A 25169-nucleotide genomic window follows, 5' to 3' on the forward strand; every position below is an offset into this window, starting at 1 on the left:
AAAGAAATAATAAAAAAAATGCAACATGTATTAAAAAAAAAAATAGAGACATATTAACAAAATATATAAATTGCAAGAAACATTTAAATAAAAATTAATATGACATAAAAATTAATAGAAGAAAAATGACAAATAAATTACCTCATTGCTAAGATTTTCTCCGCTTCGTTGGTTGTCAATCGCTTTTGCTAAAGCATTTCTCCATTTCCCCAACTCTTTATTAAGAACTTTCCACCTACTGGATAATGCCATTTCGTGTAGAACCAATGCTTGATGAAAATATGAGAAAATTTAATCTCAACTTGACTAACTTGGACCCAAGCCTCACACAAGCTAAATCATGCTCCATGCCCCTCCATTTTCATTAGAAGAACCCATAATATGCTAGAAAAAAATTACAACTTCAAAGTGAAAAAATATTGAATAGAAAGTGAATAAATTTTGAGGAGAAAATGAACAATAGTAGAAGGAGAAGAAAATATATGAGGATTTGGTGTTAAAAGTGAAGAGTATTGGTTGGTATTTATACACAAAAAATTCTGTAATTTTTGTGTATTTTTTAAAAAAATTCGATTTTTTTTCAATTTTTTTGGGCAGAAAAATTGGCTGCCGTTGGATTTCAAAAAAAATCCCAATCGGAGCGACCAGAGGCCGCCATGTGTCCAAGAGCCGTTGGCGGCACTGTAGCGCACTGATTCGAAATTTTTTTTAACGTTGGCGCGTGCAATGCACGCGCCAACGGTAAAAAAAAATTCAAACTTCAGGGCTGACGCCATGCTAGCGTCAGCTATTTTGTCCGGGACTTCGGGCTCGAGCTCGGGCCGCTTTCGCCTTCGGGCCTGCCCGTTTGGTGGCCCCCACGATTCGCCCGGGCTGGCCTTTTGTTGCTGGACGCCGTTTTTTGACCCAAACCCCCCCCAGCCCGAGCTCGTCCAGCACTGCTCGACTTGCTCTAATATAAAAAATCATAATAAATAAAAAATGCGTGTGAGGGGATGGGGTGGCCCGCCCTAGCATATAGCTAGATCAATCCTTGTGCATAGGTGACATGTCATTCAAACATTGCCAAGTGGGAGGTCAAATTTCAGTCAAAAGATAGGAACAATTTATATGTGCCATATTGTTGTAAATAATAAAGTGGAGCCCACCCACCACATGGGACTTTGCCTACAAAAGGGTTCACCCCCTTTGTAATGGTTAGAGCAATGAAGAAGAAAGATCAGAATGAGAAACATAAAATCTCTATGCCTTCTCTCCATCTCAAATTCTCTCTATAATTTTCCTTAGATTTATAACACGTTATCAGCACGATTTCTCTATCTCTAAATTCAACGTTCTCTCTCCCCCCTTGCTCCCTGCTTCACTTCGCCTTCGATTTCACTGAACGATCTGAGCTTCTGAAATTTGGATTGCGTTCGTCCACGCCTTTACTTTTATTTAAATGTATGGAGCAGAATTAGTGCCCATACAAGCACGCTTACTTTACCGCACATTTATTTTATTTATGGTATGGTGTAGGTTTATTACCCATACGGCAATATTTATTTAAAGGGTGGTGCGGGTTTATCGTCCACACCTTTGCTTTTATTTAAATGTATGGAGCAGAATTAGTGCCCATACCGCACCTTTAATTCCATTTAAGATATGAAATTTGGGAGAGTCAATGTGGTTATTTGAACCTATAAGGCACAAGGTTCCAAACCGTCATTTTGAAAAGACGCAAAAACCACATGTGCAAGTTTAAGAACGTGCGCAATTATTGTAGCAGGAAAGGAGCATATAATGGATAGATTTTTTCCACCTGCAATGAAGGTGCAGGCCCTGTAAAATTTATAAAAATTACATTATGTTCTGGAAGCCTCTGAAGGAAGGGTCTAAAACTTCACGTGGCCTCTGATAATGTCTGTCGGCACTTTCGGCGTTTTTAAGTATTATTTTCGTCAAAGCCGATCTTGCTTTGCAGATTTCACGGGGCTACTTTTACAAAAGTATCCCGAGAATCTCGCAATTTTTCCTATGGTTAATTTAAAATTCACCGGTTCTATCTATTCATTGTATTTATGTATAAATGTGTTACTAACGAAATTTTCTTTGCAGAAGACATTTAGTTTTCCCCATACATAATGATGCGATATCTACTTGTTTTTCTTATCAGTAAGTACTCAATATGCCCGAGAAGCAAGACTATCTCTGATCATCCATTCAGGAAGCAAGACTATCCCTGATCATGTTTATGCAAGATCAGGGAATTGTGAAGGCGGCCTTATGCTCTAATCTCCTGAGGTCCTTCTAGACTAGGAGAATTGAGAGCTTGTTTTCTGCTCCCACCAGCTTCCTTCCTTGATTGTTGAGCTTGTTGTCTGCTCCCACCAGCTTCCTTCCCTGATTGCTTACCTTACCTGGCAATCAATATCACAATTTTTGTATCTTTTCTTTCTTTTTATAACTCTCTGTTCATAAGGGATTTTATTTCTTTAGAATGAATATCCGAAGAAAGAATCCATGCAGTGATCCTAACTCTAAGGGTTATTTGTTTTTGACAGAGAAAAGAATTGTGACTTTTGCTTTTGCAGGATATAACTAGATCATCAAGCACTACATTTACTGGGCCGATACAAGCTTGAATGATACTTGAGAAAAGTTTCTCCCATCTAAAGATGTAAGCAATACTTGTGTTATTTTATGCTTATATACTTATTTGATATTTTATCTTGAAAGGTAACCAAATGGGGAGATAAGTCCATTCCAAAAGAATGGCTTGTATGTATCCATGAATTATTAATGCAAATTTTACAGATTGCAAGTTGGATACATTGATAATACACTGCACAGATTAAAGTCCCATAAGAACAGAATATGGGTATAGCAGTGATCAATATGATGCACGTCTGTTGCGTAGCAAATGATATGGATTGAAGTCCCAAAAGGACAATCCTTTAACATGTCAATATTGATATTGTGCACGCCTAATGCGTAGCAAATTGTATGGGTTAAAGTCCCATAATATGGGTTAAGGTCCCAGAAATTAATTGACATGTATGTATTAATCTGTGGCATGCCTGCAGCATGACAGATATATGGGTTCTAAATGTTCCAACTCCCTAAATGGAGATTATCCACGCCCTACTATAAAATAACGCTCCATTGGAGGTTATAATCCACATTCTCACATAATAAAAGCCCCCTGCAGTGGCTTGGGTACCCAAAAAGCAAAGAAATGCTTATAATTGATGCATGCGCATGCACATGAGAATGGTGGAATCATGAATTGATGAATGACAAATTTTGATTTTGGAGTAGCTACTCAAATCATCAATGGGCTGTGTTGATTGGAACCACGTTCAATTATTAAATGTCGACAATATCATTGGCCAAAATGGACTGAGGCAATTCCATTATAGATGAGAATGAACGTGAAAGAACAAACCCATAGTACGAACCCCAAAAGATGTTAATATTAAAAGTTATACTTGGGTGTTCGGAATAAAAGGGAATATACCTACTTTGTATGACACAATGTTTCTGGTAGAAACAAGGAATGTTGGGTTTTCTCCATATTTTCAAAATTCAATTGTGCCCCCCCTTATTGCACATGGAGACCAACAAGTTATCTATAAAGGTTATTAAAGGCACGGAGCATATTGCCAAAAGCGATTTCCTAAAGATGTATAAATAGCTAGGTTAAAGCTATATAATGTGTCATAAAGTTTAATCCCTTTAAACAAAATCCTTGAAAGGATTGAAATTGCATGAAGCAAGTCCCCGAATGACATGTGCCTGAAGCACAAAATCCGTACTCAATACTAATATGCATAAATTGCCTCAGTGAGTACATTAATATGTTTGCAAACACATTAAAGCTTCTCAAGAGTTCCAGAAATATTTGTCTCGACTGAAAGATCGAGCATTATGCCAACGAGATTATTGCTTATACTAAGAAAGTATTGAAGCATTTTTATGAGGATTATCCGTTGGACACTTGAAGGATTTTCCGGAAGTATATTGGACCGGACATCGTATTTTCCAGATAGAGCTCAACTCCATCATTTTGGATGATGTGAGGCATATTTGATGCTATCTAAGCATAACACTATATACGGGCATATTTTTGAGTGAAATTATAAATAGCCCAAGTGTTATTAGATATGCGGACTCTGGAAATCTCTATGGTCGCTTACTGGAAACAGCTAGTCATGAAGTTTTCAGGGAGAGATATTCATCAGGGGGAGTATGGTATTAATAAAGACTTTCATACACTGTACTCTTTTTCCTTCATCAGGTTTTTATCCCACTGGGTTTTTCCTAATAAGGTTTTAACGAGGCAGTGTCGCTCAAGATTGACTCACAGAAGCAGTATCAACTATGTTATTTAGAAAGATGATCAACAGTATGACTTCAAGATATTTTGCCAAGCATTAGGGGGAGCGTGCTGTCAATAAAGACTTTTACACACTGTACTCTTTTTCTTTCGCCCAGGTTTTTATCCCACTGGGTTTTTCCTGGCAAGATTTTAACGAGGCAGTGTCGCACACATTATTTTATGTTCCACATGATTATGTACTCTTTTTCCTTCGACCATTTTTTTTTTTTGACCCACTGGGTTTTTACTGGCAAGGTTTTTAACGAGACATATTCTATATCATTTGTGGTCTCCAAGGGGGAGTGTTGTAAATAATAAAGTGGAGCCCACCCACCACATGAGACTTTGCCTACAAAAGGGTTCACCCCCTTTGTAATGGTTAGAGCAATGAAGAAGAAAGATCAGAATGAGAAACATAAAATCTCTATGCCTTCTCTCCATCTCAAATTCTCTCTATAATTTTCCTTAGATTTATAACACATATATGAATTTTCATGGACCAATTAGAATGATGAATGATAGAAGAAGGAAAATATATGTATAAAAGGAAAAAAAAAAAAAAAGTTACCCCAACAAAATATTTAAAGAGTAGGAAGGTTTGACGGTAGCTTAACTAGTGTGACGCATTATCATTGTAACAGTTTTGGTGACGGCGAAAAATCTTCGAAGTGGTGGGCAAGGGTTCGTCAACCACAGGTTAGATTTCGTGAGATCTACTTAATTCGTAGATTATGTTATTCGAGTTTGAATAATTAATTCTCTATTTTATTTTTAGTTTTGTTTATCAATTTCAAATAATTAATATGGGTCGCCAAGTCACTAGTGTTGATTATCATTTAGATATTTTAATTCTTCGTATCAGGAATGTTTGTACTTGGTTTGAAAAACTTCCTGATATTATTTATGATGTGTTTCTTGAGGATCGTAGTCTTGTCGAATTCTTTTGAGCAATAACATTGTTTCATTGAAATAAAGAAAGTTAATTGAAATTTTGGAGTAATTTAATTAAGTGATTGATAAGGTCATAATAATTTCACACATTTGCATGCCTTCTTTGCTTAGTAATTTTGTTTAGCTTCTCTTTATTTTGAGTCTCTTACCTATGTTTGTGTGTTTTGTAGGTTAAGACAGTAAGGGGATGACATTTGATACAATTCATGCATGTTAAGGGCTGAGTGGCACAAGAGGAATATGAGCTTAAAGACAAAACCAATTTGAGCCACACTCCTTGTCAGTCCAGTTTCGTAGGTCATATTTCAGGCCTCATTTCAGCAACTTACGCAGGTCGGATGAGGGGACATCCTTGATAGAAGTTGTTCCAATGGGTGTCTGTTATAACATATCCAAATTTTAGCCCAATTGGATAAATCTAGAGCCCTCAGCATGTCAATGACTGAACCAAGTTCACAGAAATGTCATGTTGGCTGCCATCACATTTAATGTGGCTACATCCCTAGAGCCATGTGCTACACATGGGCAGTCACACATGGGAGTCAAATCAGCTCAGGAACTCAAAAGGATGAACAAAATTCAAGCCTTCTATAAAGAAACCATACCAAAACATGTATTTGGTAGCTACAGCAGTTGGCAAGTATGTCAGCTGGAGCAGTTGGCAAGTATGGGCAGCTGGAGCAGTTGGGAGCAACTAAGAGAGGTGTGGTTCACCAGCCCAAGGGGAGGACGAAATTGCACTCTACAAATAGAGAGCTGCACACTCATTCAAGAGGAAGGGCAGACACACACATTCACTTCATCCATTACTCTCATACATACATTCAGATTCATCACAAAGAGAGAAGGGAGCTTGGAACTGTCCTAGGAACATCCTTGCTGCCATCATCTAGTTCTTCTCCTCTCTTTATCCTATCTATGTATTTCTTATTTTCTGTATTCATAGTTATGTCTAACTAATCCATTTAGTTAGGGCTTAGGATGAAGCCCTAGACATGAATATTCAATGTTATGGATGATTTTATAGTTAATTGATTTCCTTGCTTTTATTATCAAGTTGTTAATCTCCAGTTTATTATGTGCTTGATGTATGTTTTCTTGGAGTAGCTAACTAGGATTTTATGCATCTAGCACAGGTTGGGAAGGGGTTTAGATTCACCAATTCTACTCTCTTTTCACAAGCAACACATGAATGGCCTAAGAATCATTCAAGGGGTTAATAACCATATGTTAACTAGGACAGATACCATGTTCTAGGACTTGTGTGATTATCATATTCTCAAGGAGCTTAATGACTCTTGTATGCTTTATTCTAAGTAGATACCATGCTTAGGTTGCATATTAGAGATCACGTGTTGTGTAGATACCATGCATAATCACATGCCTTAGAAGAATCGTGCATCCTGCACATTGAGTCAATTTCTATGCATTCATATCTTGGATAAGAAAACTAGTGGTGGATTCCAAGGCTCTAACACCTCTCAATTATTGTTTCACAATTTGTTAATTGCAGCCAGTGTTTACTTTCGAGCACTTTCATTTTGCTTTCTTCTTTTCATTTCAACAACAAAAACCCCCCATTTCGAGTGCATGTGTGGTGCTAGGATTCTGTCCTAGACCTTGAGTAATTAGCAAGAGGCACTGTTGAATTCGACCTTGCCTTTAGCTAGTTAGTCAGTTTCTTTGTTCTATGTTTTTCTAGCATTCTAAGTAATTTAACTTGGAACCAATTTACCATTCTACGTGGGATCGACCTCGTATTTACATAAGCTATACTATAAATGGTTCGTGCACTTGCGAGAATAAAAGTTGCTGTTTTTAATAACTCATTTTAGTTGTTAAGAATTGGCTCAACAGTGATATGGTACATAATTTGGAAATTCATGTAATGTATAATGTGGTGATGATAAGTTGGTATAAATAATGGGAGATGGATTGAGATTCTCAATTTGAAAATTCGAATATGACCCAAACCCGATAAATCATTGTTGAGGCCCAAAAAGTCACAAGAAACCCAAAGACATTTAAGGCTCAATATAACATATAATGTTGGTCATGCGTTAATTCAAGCTGTATTTTGGGAATTAATTTATTAAATAAATATAGAAATAGTGTACATGCCATGCCAAACCAATAATACATTTTTCCTATGCCAATCACCTCCCGAGCTCACATGAACCCAAGTCATGTGGTTTACAGGGCTTGCATGAGGGATTGTGGTGTGGAAGGTTATAAAGGTCCATAAGGCCGAAGCTCTTGGATAATTGAGACTTTGGGATAGTTACTTGGGATCACCAAAGTTCAAGCCCATTACTTGGAGTTCTCTAATATGGGTGAGCAAATGAGATATTCTTCAAGCACTCCTTTTTACACACTAGAAACAAGCCAATTCCGACACTTCCTTTTACCCATAGGAAATAGTCATTTTTCCAATGCTTGGCTTTACCTGTTGGAAATAAGTATGTCACAATGCTCCTTTTCACCCATTGGAAATAGACTAGCTCCAACACTTCCTTTTACCTATTGGAAACCAAAGAGAGCCTTCACCTTCTATAAATTGGGAGGCATTGCCCAGGCAAAACCAACTCATCTTGGTTGCTGCAAGCCTCCCAGCAACCATGAGAACTCACTCTTTTTTCAGCTACTGCAAGCATTCCAACAGCCATACCAGCCATTCCTATCACAACCATTTCTTCTATTTTCTCATCATTGAAATCCTCCATTTTCCCTATAAAGCCTCACCAAATATAACTCTAAGCTTTTCCACTCTCCTCATACCATTCCAAGATACAAACACCACAGCCTTCAAGCCTCAAGCTTTTCCTTCCATCCTCCCACCTCTAGAACTCATAAATCTCTCTAGACTCATAGTCCCAAATACCGTAGCCTTCAAAGTCTTAAGCTTTTCTTTCCTCAGCCATGCTCTTTAGAACCCCATTCATTTGACTGCTATAAGGATCCCAACAACCATCACAGCCAAACAATCAAACCACCATAGCCATGGCTTCAAACAATAACTTCTCAACACCCAAACTCAAGCATATCAAACACCAAGCCAAGCACAAGCATTATCATTGGCTGAACTTGTGGGTCTTTAGCTCCCACACTCCAAGCTCTCCTGCCAAGCTCATATAATCTTATATCAACATGAGCAAGTCATCTTCAACCATCTAGAGCACGACCAAGCAATCATCAAGCTACTGGAAATCTACTCAAGACACCCATCCTCTCTCTCTCTCTCTCTCTCTCTCTCTCTCAAAAGAATTCATCCCAAATCTAAAACCATAGTCATTACTCTTTTAGTAAGAAAATGCAGACATCGCAAGCTCTTTGTCTAGCTACCGAAAATACCAAAAATCTCAAGCCTTAATCTTTTCTTTATACCCATTTTCTCTTAGCTCCCATGCCACAAGCCTCTCATGTCAGGCCTAGTAGTATCTTAATTCACCAAAGAAAACTGACATGCCAAGCTTGTGCAACATCAATGCACCATCTCCAACTCTTCGTCAAGCTGCTGGAAACATTAGCACAAAACACGTAGCCTTGCTTCTTCCTCGGGATGCTTTGGGCTTAGTTCTCTCTAACTCAGAAAAGAGGTAATGAAGGTTTGATTCACCACTATAGCGGTCCAACGATCAACAAGCCCGGATGAGCCTTCTGACGGAAAAAGACCCCAACAACCATTAGCTTAAAATCAAATTTTAATTAGAGTTGATTCGATCCGACTTAATATAAATATTATATACTTTTTATGTGGTTGATATGGATTGAGAATACACTTAAACTTTTTATATTAATTGAGAATACAATTAAACTATTAAAAAGAAAGTCTAGTGAGATTTTTGATTTGTTTTGTTTTTTGTTCGTTTATGTAAGTCTTAAAATGAATATGAAAATAATCAGATTCCAATCGGATAGTTTATGGATACAAATTAATAAGTTCTATTTACACCATAATCAACTGAGCAGATCCAGCATTAAAACGACTAGCACCAACACAAACGCGTCATTTTCCCTGCCGAAGGAAGACACTCTTCCGAATTGGCAGACATTTGCCGAAGCTTCCAACTGCCTAAGCTTCGGACTGTCGAAGCTTCCAAATGCCGAACCTAATCTCCAAGGACACGTGTCACCACCACAGCAACTTGCACAAAATCCCACATCGAAACTTCGTGCAAACCTCCCACTTTCACTTCCCTATAAATAGGGAACAGTACCTGAGTAAAAAGGCTAACCACTTCCTTACCTTTACTGTTACTCTGCTAAATTTACCACTCATAGCTGACTTAAGCATCGGAGAGCCTTCGGCAGGCACCACACCAGTGTCCGAAGCTTGACGACTGCTTCTTCCTCTTCATCTTCTGCAGGTTCTTCCCTTACCAAAGGTCCTCACCTTCTTCCCTGTTGAAGACACTCCGCCTCTCTCTAAACTGACCCTTCTAAAAGGAGCATCAACAGTTTGGCACCGTCTGTGGGAATCAACACGAGAAGCCTTTGTTGATTCTTCCTTCTTCAGTGCCTTTCGGCACTCTTACAATCAACATCACTTAATTGTCATTCGGCAATACCCATGATGAGGCAACTATGAGTCACCAAGGCATCAAGATGCCGAAGACACTACTCTTGTCGAAACCTCCATCATATAAGTGGCACATTCATTATTTTTACAAATTATTTAATATGGAGGAACTTATTATTCTTGGGATCAAGAAAAGCCACGTGCATTATTTCTAAGAGATACAACACATTTTCTTATCTTATATTTTAGTATATTCGTAAGCATGCAATTCAATGATTGCATATATTATTCAAGTGGCTCAATCGATGGCCTAGTCATCATTCATTCTCATTTTAATATATTTTGTCCTATTTGCCATATAGAAAGTCTGGAGCAATTTAAATGGCCAAGCCAAACGGCACCCCATCCTCCAAACAGCAACCATATGCTTCAGAAAGTTCATAACTCAGAGAACCATGCTTGCTGTTACTCTTTCATGGGCTACGGTTTGGAACTTCATACCAGCAATTTTTATCAAGCCACCCAATTCCTACCCAAAAATTGTCGACAGATATATGAATAACATCTCATGGCTGGCAAACCAAGGCTTGCCGAACGACATCTCAGCTATTGGGGACAATCAAAGATTGCAAGTGCCGCACGACACATCCATCCAAACCAGCACCCAGCCACCAAATTGATCTAGACACCCAAAAAAGAAGGGGTTCATCCCCAGCAAAAACTATTACGCTTCAGCACCCCTATGAAGTGCCCATCTTGAGCAAACAGAAGGGAATAGAGAAGAATGTGACATGCCCATCGGCACCTCTTATCGACTGAAAACAGATGTCGTCCCTCCAAGGCTCTAAGGCAAAGTGCAGCTTTTGGGAAGAAAATCAAAATTGCCACAATTCACCATCTTTGCTGGAGTGGACACTAAATGGCAACATTAACAGAGTCCATCTTCGGCAATTGCTCCAACAGAAGCATCCCTCAGCCACACACGGGGAGCCACCTCTCCGTGAGCACTCTTATCCTGCCGAACGGTAATTGACATGGCCTAAGCCTCCTTCTCAGCATCAAGCTTCAAACCTGAGACCGAAAATCCCCCTTTCAAAAACGTGCTGAAGCTGTGTTGCCGAACTGGTGAGATAGCAAAAAATTTTCTTTCAATCACCCTTACCGACCGGCAAAGGCCTTGCTACAAATCTGGAAGGCTCACAAAAAACTCCTTCCACTCATCCTTACCGAACAGAAGGAGCCTTGCTGAACCCGAGAAGCTGTGACGACCTTTGCTTGCTGAAGCCTCTCCTTCGTGCAAAAGGTACTTCCAGCCAACTTTGCCGAACAGCAAGGTTTGTGTTGACAACAATGAGGACTCAAGGATTCCTTACCAAAATTCATGCCCAACCCCAGCCACACATGGTGAACCTGCTGTGGCCTCCGATGCCTCTTTCTAAATAGTCCTTGCCAAACGACAAGTCTTATGTAGAGAGAAACTCGAACTCCCCTTCTTAAAATCCTTACCGATCGGCAATTATGCTAAACATGGACAAATCTTCGATAATCTTCTCCTTCATGAGTCTTGCCGAATGGCACTCTCTCCTTGCCAATGCAGAAAACCCTAGCCAAATGGACCCTTCTAGTGGGCCAGCTCCACGGATTGCCACACCACTCTCTCTTTACCGAAGACCAGCTCCAAATTATGCCAAAACTCCAAAAGGCCCAGCCCCCTTGCAGCACGTCAAGCCAAGCCCATGGTAATTTCCTCCTAAACTAACAGGGCCTGCGCTGCCAAACCAGTGGACTTGAAAGAACTTTTTCTTTTTCCCAACTCACCCTAGCCAAACGGTAAGGGTGGTGCAGAGGCTCAAGATGCTTAATATAATAAAAAAAAAATGCACACTTGCATTTTTCCCTTCAGCACTCTTGTGCCTTTGGCAACTTCTTTGCCTTTGGCACCCTTGTGCCTTTGGCAACCCCTTTGCTTTAGGCACCCCCGTGCCTAAGCACATTGCCTTGCGACATGCAAGCTTGTGCATTTGGCAAACCCCTCTGCCTTCGACACCCTCGTGCCTTTGGCAACCCCTTTGCCTTTGGCACCTCCGTGCCTAAGCACATTGTCTTGCGACATGCAAGCTTTGTGTCGCCTTCGGCACCCTCTTGCCTAGCCACATCTTGTGTCGCCTTCGGCACCCTCGTGCCTAGCCACATCGCCTTCGGTATCCCCTTTGCCTTCGGCACCCTCTTGCCTAGCCACATCACCCTGTGACATGCAAGATTTGTTACAACTTATCTCCCTCCAATGTCCTTCTTACCCGAGGACTTGGGGGACAATGGATAGTGCACTATACAACTTGGAAGATAAATTGTGGTGTTGCTCGACCAGTGCACTTAAAATTACAAGTCCCCAACCAAGAAGTACCTTCTTACTGTCGAACTTGGGGGACTACTATTTGTACCGTGACTGACCAGCAACTAGCCAGGATAGATCATCCATGTGCCATGCTATGTGAGGTCATCACCTTAGCCAAATAAGCCTTACCACAAGTCACAAATCTAAGCAAGGCAAGAAGTCTCACTTGCAAGACTACAAGATGTGTAGACTCCCCTTCATCTATAAAAGGAGGCCACTCTCCTCTTAGGAAAGAAGGACTGGGTTGGACTTCTCACTTGTTATCTTTATATTTGGGTCCAACCTCTTGTACAAATGTAAACAAATATTATCATAATGAGAACATCCTTCTCCGTGGACATAGCCCATTCATTAAGGGTGAACCACATATAACTTGTCTTTTGTATATTTATCGCTTGCCCAAGTATTCATACACATGTTGATGAAGGTCTTTACCTTTACCCATCATCCACCATTCCACTTCTCTCTAAGTTGACCCTCTCAAAAAGACCATCAACAGTGCCAAAGCCCGGCTCTAGAGCCCGACTCCAAAGCCCTTTACCGGACCCTTTCGGGCCCCCATTGGGCTCTAGCTTCCTTGCTGAGGGAGAAATCCAACATGGTACTCACTGAGAATCTTAACCTGCTTTCTGAATGGCAAGCACCGAGCCAAAAGGCCCTGCGTCCTTGCTGAATGCCCAGGTACCTAGCTACCAACGATTTTGAAGGCTCCACAGCTTTTACCATACCTTCCAAGGGATGTGCAACTTCTAGCTTGCCAACTTGGGGGACTAGGGAATGCCTTACGGCTCTCACTGAATCTGGAATGCTCGGTCATGATTATACAAAAATCTCACAAGTTCCCAACCCAGAAGTTATTTCTTGACCACGAACTTGGGGGACTACTGTTGCACCTTAATCAACCGAGCATATCCAGCATCAAAACGATTATCCAGCATCAAAACGATTAGCACCAAGGTAGCAAAGCCTTCTTCCCTGCCGAAGGAAGACATTCATCTGAAGTGGCAGACACCTATCGAAGCTCTCGACTGCCGAAGCTTTCAAATGCCGAACCTTATCTTCAAAGACACGTGTCACCACCACAGCAACTTGCACAAAGTCCCACATCGAAACTTAATGCAAACCTCCAATTTTCACTTCCCTATAAATAGGGAAGAGTACCCGAGTAAAAAGGGTAACTACTTCCTCACCTTTACTGTTACTCTGCCAAAATTTACCACTCATAGCTGACTTAAGCATGGGAGAGCTTTCGGCAGGTGTCACACCAATGTTTGAAGCTTGACGACTGCTTCTTCCTCTTGATCTTCTGTCGGTTCTTCCTTTACCAAAGGTCCTCACCTTCTTCCCTGAAGGTTTGGGATCGTTTTTTTTCAGTGCAGGTTTCGAGTCGTTTAACGGATCATATCGGAAGTTGCCACCCCTATATCCATCCTAGCCATTCATTAGCTTGGTGGTAGGATGCCTACGCAATCCAAGAGAAGAATGACCAAAAGTTCCTTCCATCGGCCACATCAGCCAAAAAGAGTGAAATAGGGGTTGATGTTTCAATGGAGAGAAACTGATGGAAAGTGGAAAAGAAAGGCCAGAAACGTCACACACACAGAGAGGTAGAGGAGTTATCTAATGGCGGATTAGAAAAAGAAAAAAGAAAACTCAATGTTAGTTTACAAGTCATGTTGTTTAATCGTTAGATTATTGCAATGGTTCAGATTTTGTGAAATGCAAAGGCTCGGACTTACAATGTAGCCCATTAATAACCCCACCACAATGAGTGGGCCACTTATTTTATGATTAGGGTTTTTTTGTTTTACTATAAATACCAGGTAAACCCTAGCAAAAGCATAGCATCTCTTGGTTTCTTATTTACCTTGCGTGCTATTTAAGGAAAGACACATTTTGGCTTGGAGGTTGGAGTTCTTTTGATGGCCAGAGAAATTTTGGTAAATCTAAAATATATATTGTATTTTGTGATTGCAATTCTCCCTGCTCTTTTGTTTCTTTGTAAATCATATATATTTGAGAACAAACTTAATTGCAGGAAGCTTATCCTGATCATCCAAGTCCGAAGCTCTCAACCAAAATCAAATTCTCTAATACACTCCCAAGGCTACTAGTAAAGGACTTGATTCGGTGCGGATGCATATGCAAGTCTTGGTCCTCCCTCATCTTTAGCCCACCCTTTGTTACCGCCTTCCTGAACTTTCGCAGCAATGACAGCAACAAGAGCCCCATTAAATTCCATGTCGAAATCCCTGCTTGATCAGATATGTTGTTATACATATATGGTTGGCGGCCTAATCAAAATATCTTACTCGAGGTATCCTACCCGTTTCAATGTAGCCTAGCCAATATGGCCTAACCGAAATATCCTACCCGTTTCAATATAGCTTTAGCCAATATGGCCTAACCCTACCCGTTTCAATATAGCCTAAGCCAATATGGCCTAGTCAAAATGTCATACCCAAGCAATATTTGCTAGCTGACTCCTACTGCCTCAACCATGTGCAGACCACCATGCATGGCCTTGATAACAGATCTCCATGTACATCCTAACATTTCACCTGGCCACTACCCTCGATCGCTATAACACCCCGACCCTATTTTAATTACCCATTTACATTATTAAAATTGATTTAAATATGAAATTACAATTTTGCCATCGGGGATAGGGTTCTTTTGGTCATTTTTTAATTCGAAAGGATTTTGGGGAATTGGATGGCACCATGACGTAGATCGCATCGATATGAGTTCGTAGACACGTAGTGGGCTCAGCTCGGAATTGAAAGGAAGAAGTTAAGATCAACAAAAGCCCGGTGGCATAACTGTAAATATTTTGAAGTTGGATTTTAAAATATCAGATTCCTCTCTCTCTCTCTCTCTCTCTCTCTCTCTCTCTCTCTCTCTCTCTCTCTCTCATCTATCTCTTTTCCTCTAAATAGCCATCGCGACACCAGCAACTTCTAACAGAGAGTCCAGCCAAGCCAACACCGGCCTTCTTCGGCCACAAAGCCGGTCACATTCTCTTTGTCTCTCTCTCCTATATACATCTATACCAATTTCGAGCAGTGATTCTAGGTGATAAAACCAGAAATTCGAACAAAAGTGAAGCTCAAATTGGCTGTTTCAAAAACCATGGCTATTGACGGCTTTTCCGGCCAACTTTGGCCACCCCCAGCTGTGTTATCACACCCAAAACACTCCCCTACCTTCCCTCTATAATTTCCCTCAAAGATTTGACCCAATTTCATGTAGAAATCATTGAATCCAAAGCCAAAACTTTCTAGGTTTTTCGAAGAGAAACAATTCGTTTGTGGGCATTAACGGCTGTGGAGGCCCAAATATATTTTTAGCCTAGTACGACACCTAACTTAGGAAGAAACCCAATTTGGGTACGCAAGACTTCATCATATAGACTCGCACACATGCCATGGCAAGCAAATGAGCAACACGCCATGCTACAAGCTTAAGTGGGCCCAAGCCACTCAAATGCCTGAGGCTTGCTGAGCGGGTTGTGGTGTGGATGGTTACAAGCATTCACGAGGCCCATTGATGGATCAAGTAGTGGAAGTTTTGGGCTACTTGGGAGCCCCAAAACTCAAGCCCATTTCCTTATCCCAAACATATGGGCAAGCATGAAAGAGAGAAAAAGGTAGCCCATTACCCTAGAAAATTGGCCCACCCCCTTAATGAACTAGCCCATTACATTAAAGAATGGCCCAAGTGACCTATAAAATATCTGAAAGTCTCTAGCACATGGCTGGAGACAAAACCACGACAAAATCCAAAGGCCACTCACGTCTGCAAGCTGGTGGGAATCTTCAGCACATGACCAAAACCAAATCCCAACACAAGCCATCCAAAAACCAAAGGATACTTTACACCCCTTAGACCAGTGTCATTACCCACTTATTTCTCCTACCAGCTCTTGCCATGAAATAAAGGAGGAAAGAAGGAGGGATGGTAGCCAAAGATAGGGGATTGCCACAGGGACAGCTACGGGAAGACTCTAGAGCTCTCAAAATCTTGTCCTTGTGTATTTGGATTTAAGGAGATTTCATAAAAAGAGTTTGAATTGAAGAAAGAGAAGAGAAATTGAGGAGAAGACTTGGCTGAAATTGGAGAAAACCTATTAGGGTTTTTTGGGAAGAAGGAGCTTCCACCGCCTGTAAAAGAAGGCACCTTCTACCGAGCAAAAAAACTCATTGAAGGCAAGCAACCATATCCAGAGAGAGCAAGCATCACCTTTCATCTCTGGAACCCTTGGATTTCAAGCTATGTTCTTCCATTGCTTCCTATTTTCTTTTCTGTCAAGCCATCCAGGAGCCTAAAGAAGCTTTCGTCAAGCTGCTTGAAATCTGCTAAAGCTACCCATGCTTCCATCTTCTTCCCCTCTTTCCATAAACACATCCAGGAAGAGCAAGCTTCACCGTTCATCCTTGGAACCCTTCAATTTTGAGCCCTATTCTTCCATCTCCTCCCATTTTCTCTTTTGGTAAATCGTTCCAGAGCTTGACAGAGCTTTCGTCAAGCTACAGGAAACTACTCAACATACCCATTGTCATCCCCCCATCTATCTCTCTTCAACGAACCGTCTTAGAATCCCTTCCCCTTGCCTTAGAATCCCTGTTTCTGATAGGAACTCACAGCTCTCTCTCTCTCTCTCTTTAATGCCAAACTCATGACTGCTTTGCTTCCATATCACAAGCTTCTCATACTAAGTTGAGAATTTATCTGTAAGCAACTGTTGGTTTCATTGGTGAAGAAGATCAAGGTGTTTCCTAAGACTTAGTTACCCTTTCGAAGCACTCTTGGGGTCTAATCCTTGAACGCAGACTCAAGGGGCAATTTCATACATTTGGCTCTTTACAGCAACTCAGGCCCATCAATAGCTACCGAAATGAAAAAGCCCCTACAACGGCCAAATTAGTCTTCGACGCAGGTATGAAACTTACTCCTCTTGATGTGCTTGATCTTTTGGCATAGGTCTTGATCGGCGATTTGGAGATTTTTCGATCACCATATTTTACTCTAGGCCCCCACGTGAGTGGAGGCGCGTGGGCCAATTTGTGGTGGGCCATTAGGTCATAAAATGATCTCCATGTCATCCTGAGCACGACGGTATGCTCGGATTTGAATTTGGTTACCGTTTGACTGTCAATCAGATTACGCATATTAGGCATTATCTTGGTTCGATATGTTCGGACCGTTGGATCGACTCCATTTTCATATATGTTGATCTAGGAACTTCTAGGATCATGTAGGAATTCGTGGATTGTGAATCGGAGTCCCGGATGTTTTGATTCAATGATTCAAAGATTAGGGTAAACGATAACCGTCCGATCATGCGATTGCAAACGATCCGACCATTTGATTCGGAACAAAATTACAGGACATGTATGATGAACCTTGTTGAACCCACATGACCTTTCATATTGGAAATCGGAGATCATTGGCCCGGTGGCCCAGGTTGACCAAATTTGGAAAGTTTGACAACTCGGTTAATCGAGTGTCTTCCAAGGCTATTTCGCCATTTGAAACACGTAGTTGGACCTTAAGAACTTCTCGTTCGTCGTACACTCTTGAATCCTGGGAAACTAGGAAATTATTTTAAAGTTCTCATTCGAAGCACCTTATTTTAATATCGTCCTGATGTTTTTAAATAGGTACTCCGGTTGCTCATACTTAGCAGGCGGGACCTTCTTAGGATGAAGCAGCGTGGGACTACTTGTGAATGGACTTTGTTTTTAAATTATAATCATTATTTTCAAGAATGGAAAAATATGCAACACTCTTTTGTCAAAATATCGCTATAATATTGAAAATATCAATGTAATGAAAAAAAAATCACACAAAGCACACACGCAAAAGGGATTCAAACCCCTGTCATTTCATTCCTCCAACGCTTTAACCACCATGTCGCTTATATTTTTGTGATAATATGCAAAGAGGAACTCTATGTAGTACTAAGTCACTCATCTTGCCATCCAATGTTGTTTGGGCCTAATTTGGTAGGCCCAATCCGAAAGATCAAAAGCCCATATCAATTTTGGATAGCCACTAGTGTTCCCGAATAAATGGACCAAAATTACACACTCAGCCCAACACTGGAGGCCAAGAATAACAGGACAACTTCAGGACCCAAGCAGTTTGAACTTTGCATTTAAATTGAAATCAAGGGCCCAAATCCAAGAAAGCCCAGTCCAGGACCTACCAAACCAGGAGGATAAACTTGGGCTTCGAAAAAACCCAAATTGGGCTTGGCATGGTCAAGTGAAAAGAGATGAGCCCACAAAAGAAACAGACCCACGTGATTTCCTGACTCGGAAACGTCAGCAATTTCAACTGGGTTGATAAGGAGTTAATAATTACAGGTATAAAAGAAAGACATCTCTGAAATCTCTGCCACCAGAAGATCAAAGTCTCTTTTATATATTCAGAGAAATTTCTGCTCCAAAGAATGCACCATTTTCAAGAAATAAGCAGACTATGTTTTGTGAGATAAGTAGGAAGTAGGGAGTTGTTCATTTGGAAAATCAAACTAACCATCACAGTTTGAGCTTTTACAAAGAGCAGTTAAGGTTGAAGAGGGGTTAGGTTTCCTTTCAAGAAAAACAGGGAAGTGATTGCCTTAGAACTGACTATTGACGGTTTGTCTGCTAGAACAGATAACTTCCCTTTTTCCTTTGCATTTAAAAATGAAAGATTTTTTTGAGAATTTTGCCGCCCATGATTAAAGGATTAGAAGCCCTACTTCAAAACATTTCTTATAAATATAAGAGAGGGTGAACAGAGCAAAGGACAACTAAGAAAATCAATCAAAGACAAGAACTCAAAATGATCACTTGATCTTAAAAAACCTTCAACAAACTGAAGCAATCGAAAGCTCATTGAGCCACAGAAAGAAGCCAGCTACAAATCAAAACTTCCAGTTTCAGACTTAGAGAAATAAGTCATTCAAAACGAGATTTCTCTAGTTACAAATTTGGTTCAGCAAAAGCCAAATGAAGCAGAGTTCAGGTTTTTACAAATATGAAAATGTCAACAAATTTATGGAGACCCCTGATCAAGCAGAGCAGGTATCAAAGTGTAGTTCCAGCTAAGTAATCCTCAAGTCCAGCCACTTATGCCCTTTTCAGACTGAAGAGACCGCAATTATGCCCGTTCAAAAAGCCTTCCAAGGCTTGAAAAAGATTAAAACTCTGCTAAACTCGAACGTCGGTATCGATTTACAGTTAAAACCTAATAGTTGAAGTTGTTGACAGTCCAGTCCAGCACAGGCATACCCGGTCCAGCCCAGTCAGAAGCTTCTATCCAAGCAGAAATGGAAGTCCAGCCTTCTTTTTGTCTTTCTAGAGTTGATTTTTTCCCTTTGAGTTTTGTAAAAGGCAGTTCCGCCTGAAACAGTTCACTTTCTTACTATTTATTCTGGTCAGAACTACCAATCTCGTACTGTGAAAAATTGTGAAGTCCTCACCAGTCTGAGGCAAGAAAAGAACTTACTTGGGAGATATTGCTCACCCAAATTCACAATCGCTTGTTTAGAAATCAGTAAATTGGAGCGCAAGTTATCTATTTTTAAGAAGTTTGCTAGGATTTTTCATTGCTAGTAGTGGCACGCTCGCACACTAAAGAAAGTTGACTTGTTGACCAGTCAATGGTTTTCAAGGTAATGGGGAACTTTGCCCTACCATCACAAGAACAAACATGAAATGGGTGAACAAATGTATAAAGTGTAAAATATTGTAGTAAATCATTATATATAAATGGTTATGGTGTGTTTAATCTTCTTTCATTAATTACTACATATTTTCTATACTCTAGTATTTGTCAGCTCGCTATATAATCAACTTAAACTAGTTAAACCCATCATGCAATGCATTTCCTTCTAATTTTTTGTGATAAACTAATAAATAATTGACTAAATAAACATCCTCTAAAGTTCTAATAAATTTTTTCAAGTTTTTCTTACAATTTCTATGATTTTTATTCAATTTTTATCAATATCAATAATATCCAAATATTTTCATCAAAATTTCCTTGTTTATGGGTTATCGATATTTTTGATATACAAAGTGGTACAGTTCGATTTTGAGCCTAACTTGACTTTGTTCCGGTCTTTTTCGATACGGTTCGGCTCGATTCATTGGTTGAAAACTTGAAATGCCCTGAAGCTTCAAAATTGCCGGGAAGCCAAACGGATCCCTAAAACCCTAGCCTCCCTCCACAGTCTGCGTCACTAAAGCTTCGAATTTGGTCCAAAATCAAAGCTCTCTCTCTCTCTCTCTCTCTCTCTCTCTCTCTCTCTCTCTCCTCTCTCTCTCTCTCTCAGCTTTCCAATTTTCGTGAGAACCACACGGCTCTTGCCCTTTTATGCTTAAACCCTAGTCCCCATTTCCATGCTCAATCACATCCCCATTTCCATGCTCAATCACATCCGTAAATGGAAGCCCACACATATATTACAAAAATCTCGAATTCTCGCTCCCCTCTCTTCTCTCATCTTCACTCAACCCTCAGTGTCTGCAGCAAAGCTCGATGACGAGTCCACCGTCTTCCCAAACCCTAGAAACGCAGTCTCCGAAGTCATTGCTGGCTTGAGAATGTTTGGTTTGGGAAATTGTGTTGGTGATCATCGTTTCAAAACCATTATCCCGACTTTGAATCAGCCTCAGGTGGATTTGATTATTGAAAGCTTGAGCACTGAGAACCCGGAGTCGGCTTTTGGTTTCTTCAACCTTTTGAGGAATGAGTATGCGTTTCGGCATTCCAGGGTTTCAGAGTTTATTGTTGCTCATGTATTAGCAGGGAGAAGGCTGTTTAAAGAACTGCGTTTGTTTGTGAAGCAAATGGTGGATCAGGAAGGTATGGTTTTTTAAGTACTTTCTTTTTATTATAGATTGTGAGCCTGATTTCTGAGATCAGGCAAGGCTCATAGGTACATTGGGGCTGGCTGACTAATGGGTGGAGCCTAATTGTTTCGTCGCTTTTGTTCTTTATCTTTGATCAATTTTTTATTATAGATTTCTTGTGATTTGTGATAGGGCCCGGTTCGGCACATTTACTTTGTGAGCTGCTCTTACATAGATTCAGGGACTGGGACTCGAGTGGTGTGGTGTGGGATATGTTGGAGTTTGCTTATTCAAGATCTGAGATGATTCATGATGCTCTGTCTGTTCTTGCTAGGATGAAAGATCTGAATTTGAACGTTTCAACACCAACCTATAACTGCCTGTTGCATAACTTAAGACATACAGATATCATGTGGAGTGTTTATGATGAAATTAAAGATAGTGGAACTCATCAGAGTGACCACACTTTTGCCATACTTATAGATGGACTATGTGAGCAATCCGGCCTACAAGATGCAGTTTCGTTCCTCATGGGTGTGGAAAGGGGGGATAGTGGGCCTTCAGTTGTTTCATTCAATACCATCATGTCTAGGTTTTGTAAATTGGGTTTCGTGGATATTGCAAAGTCGTTTTTTTGTATGATGTTCAAGTGTGGACTACTTCCAGATTCATACAGTTATAATATTCTTATTCATGGGCTGTGTATAGCTGGTTCATTGGAAGAAGCATTGGAGTTCACTAAAGACATGGAGAGGCATGGGGTACAGCCTGACACAGTCACCTACAACATTCTTTGTAAGGGGTTTCATCTACTTGGTTTGATGAGTGGAGCTCGCGAGGTCATTCAGAAGATGTTGATTAAAGGGTTGAATCTGGATCATGTGACTTATACAATTTTGATATGTGGGCACTGCCATGCTGGCAATATTGAAGAAGCCCTTAAGTTGCAGAAAGAGATGCTTTCAAGGGGTTTTCAGTTGAGTGTCATTTTATACAGTGTACTTCTCAGCAGTTTGTGTAAAAGTGGACGAGTAGAAGAAGCGTTGCGATTGCTGTATGAGATGGAAGCCGTTGGCTTGCAACCAGATCTTATAACATACTCTATCCTCATTCATGGCCTATGCAAGCAAGGAGATGTTCAGAGGGCAAGTGAACTATATAGAGAAATGTACATGAAGAGAATCATTCCCAATTATTTTGCACACCGTTCTATTCTGTTAGGTCTGCGTGAGAAAGGGGATATATCCGAAGCAAGGAAGTATTTTGAGAATCTACTAACAAGGGATGTGACAAAGGATATTGTGCTGTATAATATTATGATGGATGGATATGTAAAATTAGGTAACATTGTAGAATCCACACGATTATATAGACAAATACTTGAAAAGGGAATAAATCCTAGTATTGTCACTTTCAATACTCTTATTTATGGTTTCTGCAAAACTGGGAAACTGGTTGAGGCTCATAAGATGTTGGATACCATCAAGCTGCATGGCTTGCTCCCAAGTCCATTTACTTATACTACTCTTATGAATGCCAACATTGAACGAGGAAACATCCATAGCATGCTTAAGTTGCTTGAGGAGATGGAAGAAAATGCTGTACAGCCAACCCATGTATCTTACACGGTAGTAATTAAAGCACTTTTCAAACTGGGGAAGCTGCAGGAGGCTGTTCACTTAGTTGAGGATATGTATGCTAAGGGCCTAACCCCAGACCAGATCACGTATAATACACTGATCAAATGTTTCTGCAGAGCTCGAGACTTCTTGAAAGCTTTTCAGTTGCATAATGAGATGTTGGTTCATAATCTTGAGCCTACTCCTGTTACATATAATGTTCTCATCAATGGTCTTTGTGTATATGGCGAGCTAATGGATGCTGACAGGCTACTGGTTTCTCTTTGTGACTGCAATATCAATTTGACAAAAGTTGCTTATACCACATTGATCAAAGCACATTGTGCAAAGGGTGATGTACATAGGGCAGTGGGGCTCTTCCATCAAATGGTGAAGAAAGGATTTGAAATCTCCATTCGGGATTATAGTGCTGTTATTAATAGATTGTGCAAAAGGTGTCTAATAACTGATGCAAAATATTTTTTCTGTATGATGCTGTCCAATGGGATTTGTCCTGATCAAGAACTGTGTGAGGTAATGCTGAATACTTTTCGTCGTGTTGGTGATCTCAATTCAGTAGCTGAGCTTCTAGCTGAGATGTTCAAACTTGGCTTTCTTCGTGAGTAATCCATGGGGAAGTGAATATCCTTTGGCATCTGACCATGGGGAAAACTTGTTCACCGGCTCAGTAGAAAAATTCAGTTCATGAGGTATAACATTATATTCATATATCTCCATTCTCTCATAAAAAATAAATATTTCCAGAGATGACCAAGTCAAAACAGCACTTAGGATTCCTTTCCTAGTTCTTTCATAATAACATAATACTGTTTTCCAGAGGACATTTTATGCTTTTCCAGACTTCTTTTTCTTCTTCTTAAATTAAGTTTCATCCCATTTCCAGACCTCTGATGTCTTATGGAGAACTATCTTAAAGTTATATTTCTCCTTTCAACCGGATGACAAGTATGAATTCTCATAGCCGGCCCAGATCCAGGGTTTTGTGAAGAATTACTTGCAGTCTGTTTCCTTCCTGATCTATACATGGCGAGAAAAATCAAGGACTGTTGAGATGAGGACTTCATTTTCTATATGGCAAAATATGGCAAGTTTTGAAGGGATTCGTAGAATTGGATACCTGCATGTGAGTCATCTTTTCCTTAATGGTTGGACTGTTACTTCTTTATTAGTTGAAGGTGCATGTCAAGTGTATTGTAGGTGATGATAAAAAAAGTATTGTTATATTCGTCCAAAAAAAAAAAAAAAAAAGTATTGTTATCAAAATATGACTCTTGAGTAGAAACTTTTATCAAAATCAGAAAGTATTGCAAACTAATCCTTGACGCTATATTTCTTATATACCTTGCAGTTATAAGTTTAAGAGAATCTGTTGTTCTTACGTGTATTTTAGATTCTGCATGGTCTGTTTGCCCAATGTGCTTGTATTTTCTTGTTATATATGTTGTTGGCCTTTTTTAAAACTAATTTTGCTTTTGTTCTTGTGCAGATGCAGAATCCAAAAGAAATTGAAAAAATGAGTACCATGAATTTTACAAGAAAACTTTCAGTGGGTTCTTGGATCCAGTTGCATACACTCACTTCACGACTGAGGTACTAGAATGGTCTCTCTCTCTCTCTCTCTCTCTTGTTGGCAGTTGTTTTATCAATTTGGTTGAGGTAGAAAATGTAACAGATTTGGAGTTTAACTTTAAAATCTGCAGAGTGTGAGGTGGAGTTCAGCAGTGTTCTTTACATTCCTGGAATGGGTCTCTTAACAATGAGGATGTAGAGAATGCAAGAACAAAGAATATACATTTGTATGTGAAACGGATATTTATCTCAGATGATTTTAATGGTGAACTGCTAAGTTTTGATATGTTGGAAACCATGTGAATTTGAGTTTCCATTTAGTTCGTTGTTTTGGTTTCATGTCAGTGGTGATCTTCTTTGTTGCATATACTGTTGCACATTAAGTTTCGTTTGTGATTTACTTTATGCAGAAAATAACTTGTATAACAAAGCTGGTGTTGACTGTTTATTCTGTATTTAAATTGGAAAATGAAGTATCCCTTAATATTCTTTTAGTTATTACATGTTCTAATCAAAACAAGAGTTTTTTATTCATCATCAATGGAGTTGTTTAGATGTTATAGTCAATTGCGTCAGCTACAATTGTGATGTACCATCTGGAATGTTGAAAATACATTTTGGGGTTCATGCTTGTTTGCTTGGAAATATGGTTTGTGGCTGTAATACATTGAATTATTCTTTTGCAGATTCCTTGATACCTGAGCTTTGTTAAGGGTGTGGTGGATTCGAATGATCTTCCTCTTAATGTTTCTCAAGAGGTTATTCAAGAAAGTCGAATTGTAAGCCCTAGTTCTTCACTATCTTTATGCATTTTGTGAAGGGAATCCGATTACTCTTTGGACATCTCTGTAGCAGTTAATATTTTGTTCTTTGTTCTTGTTATGTG

At 39.9% G+C, this 25169-nt stretch overlaps 1 protein-coding gene across 8 annotated transcripts in view; it reads left to right on the plus strand.

The window, feature by feature from the left end:
• Positions 1-20253: 20253 nt before the first annotated feature.
• The window catches only part of LOC117617663 (phospholipid-transporting ATPase 1-like), an 8755-nt gene continuing 3839 nt past the window's right edge, over positions 20254-25169 (plus strand). For 2 of the 8 annotated variants that reach the window (XM_034347135.1, XM_034347134.1), the window contains exons 1-4: positions 23327-23403; positions 23598-23837; positions 24201-24304; positions 24970-25062. The gene's annotated coding sequence lies outside the window, so the exon portion shown is untranslated. Of the gene's footprint in view, positions 21088-21266; positions 23404-23597; positions 23838-24200; positions 24305-24414; positions 24511-24969; positions 25164-25169 lie in introns of those variants that run through there. The other 6 variants (XR_004584370.1, XR_004584369.1, XR_004584372.1 and 3 more) reach the window with 6 other exon arrangements.

The sequence above is a fragment of the Prunus dulcis genome, chromosome 2 (genome assembly GCF_902201215.1).
Source record: "Prunus dulcis chromosome 2, ALMONDv2, whole genome shotgun sequence".
Lineage (NCBI taxonomy): Eukaryota > Viridiplantae > Streptophyta > Magnoliopsida > Rosales > Rosaceae > Prunus > Prunus dulcis.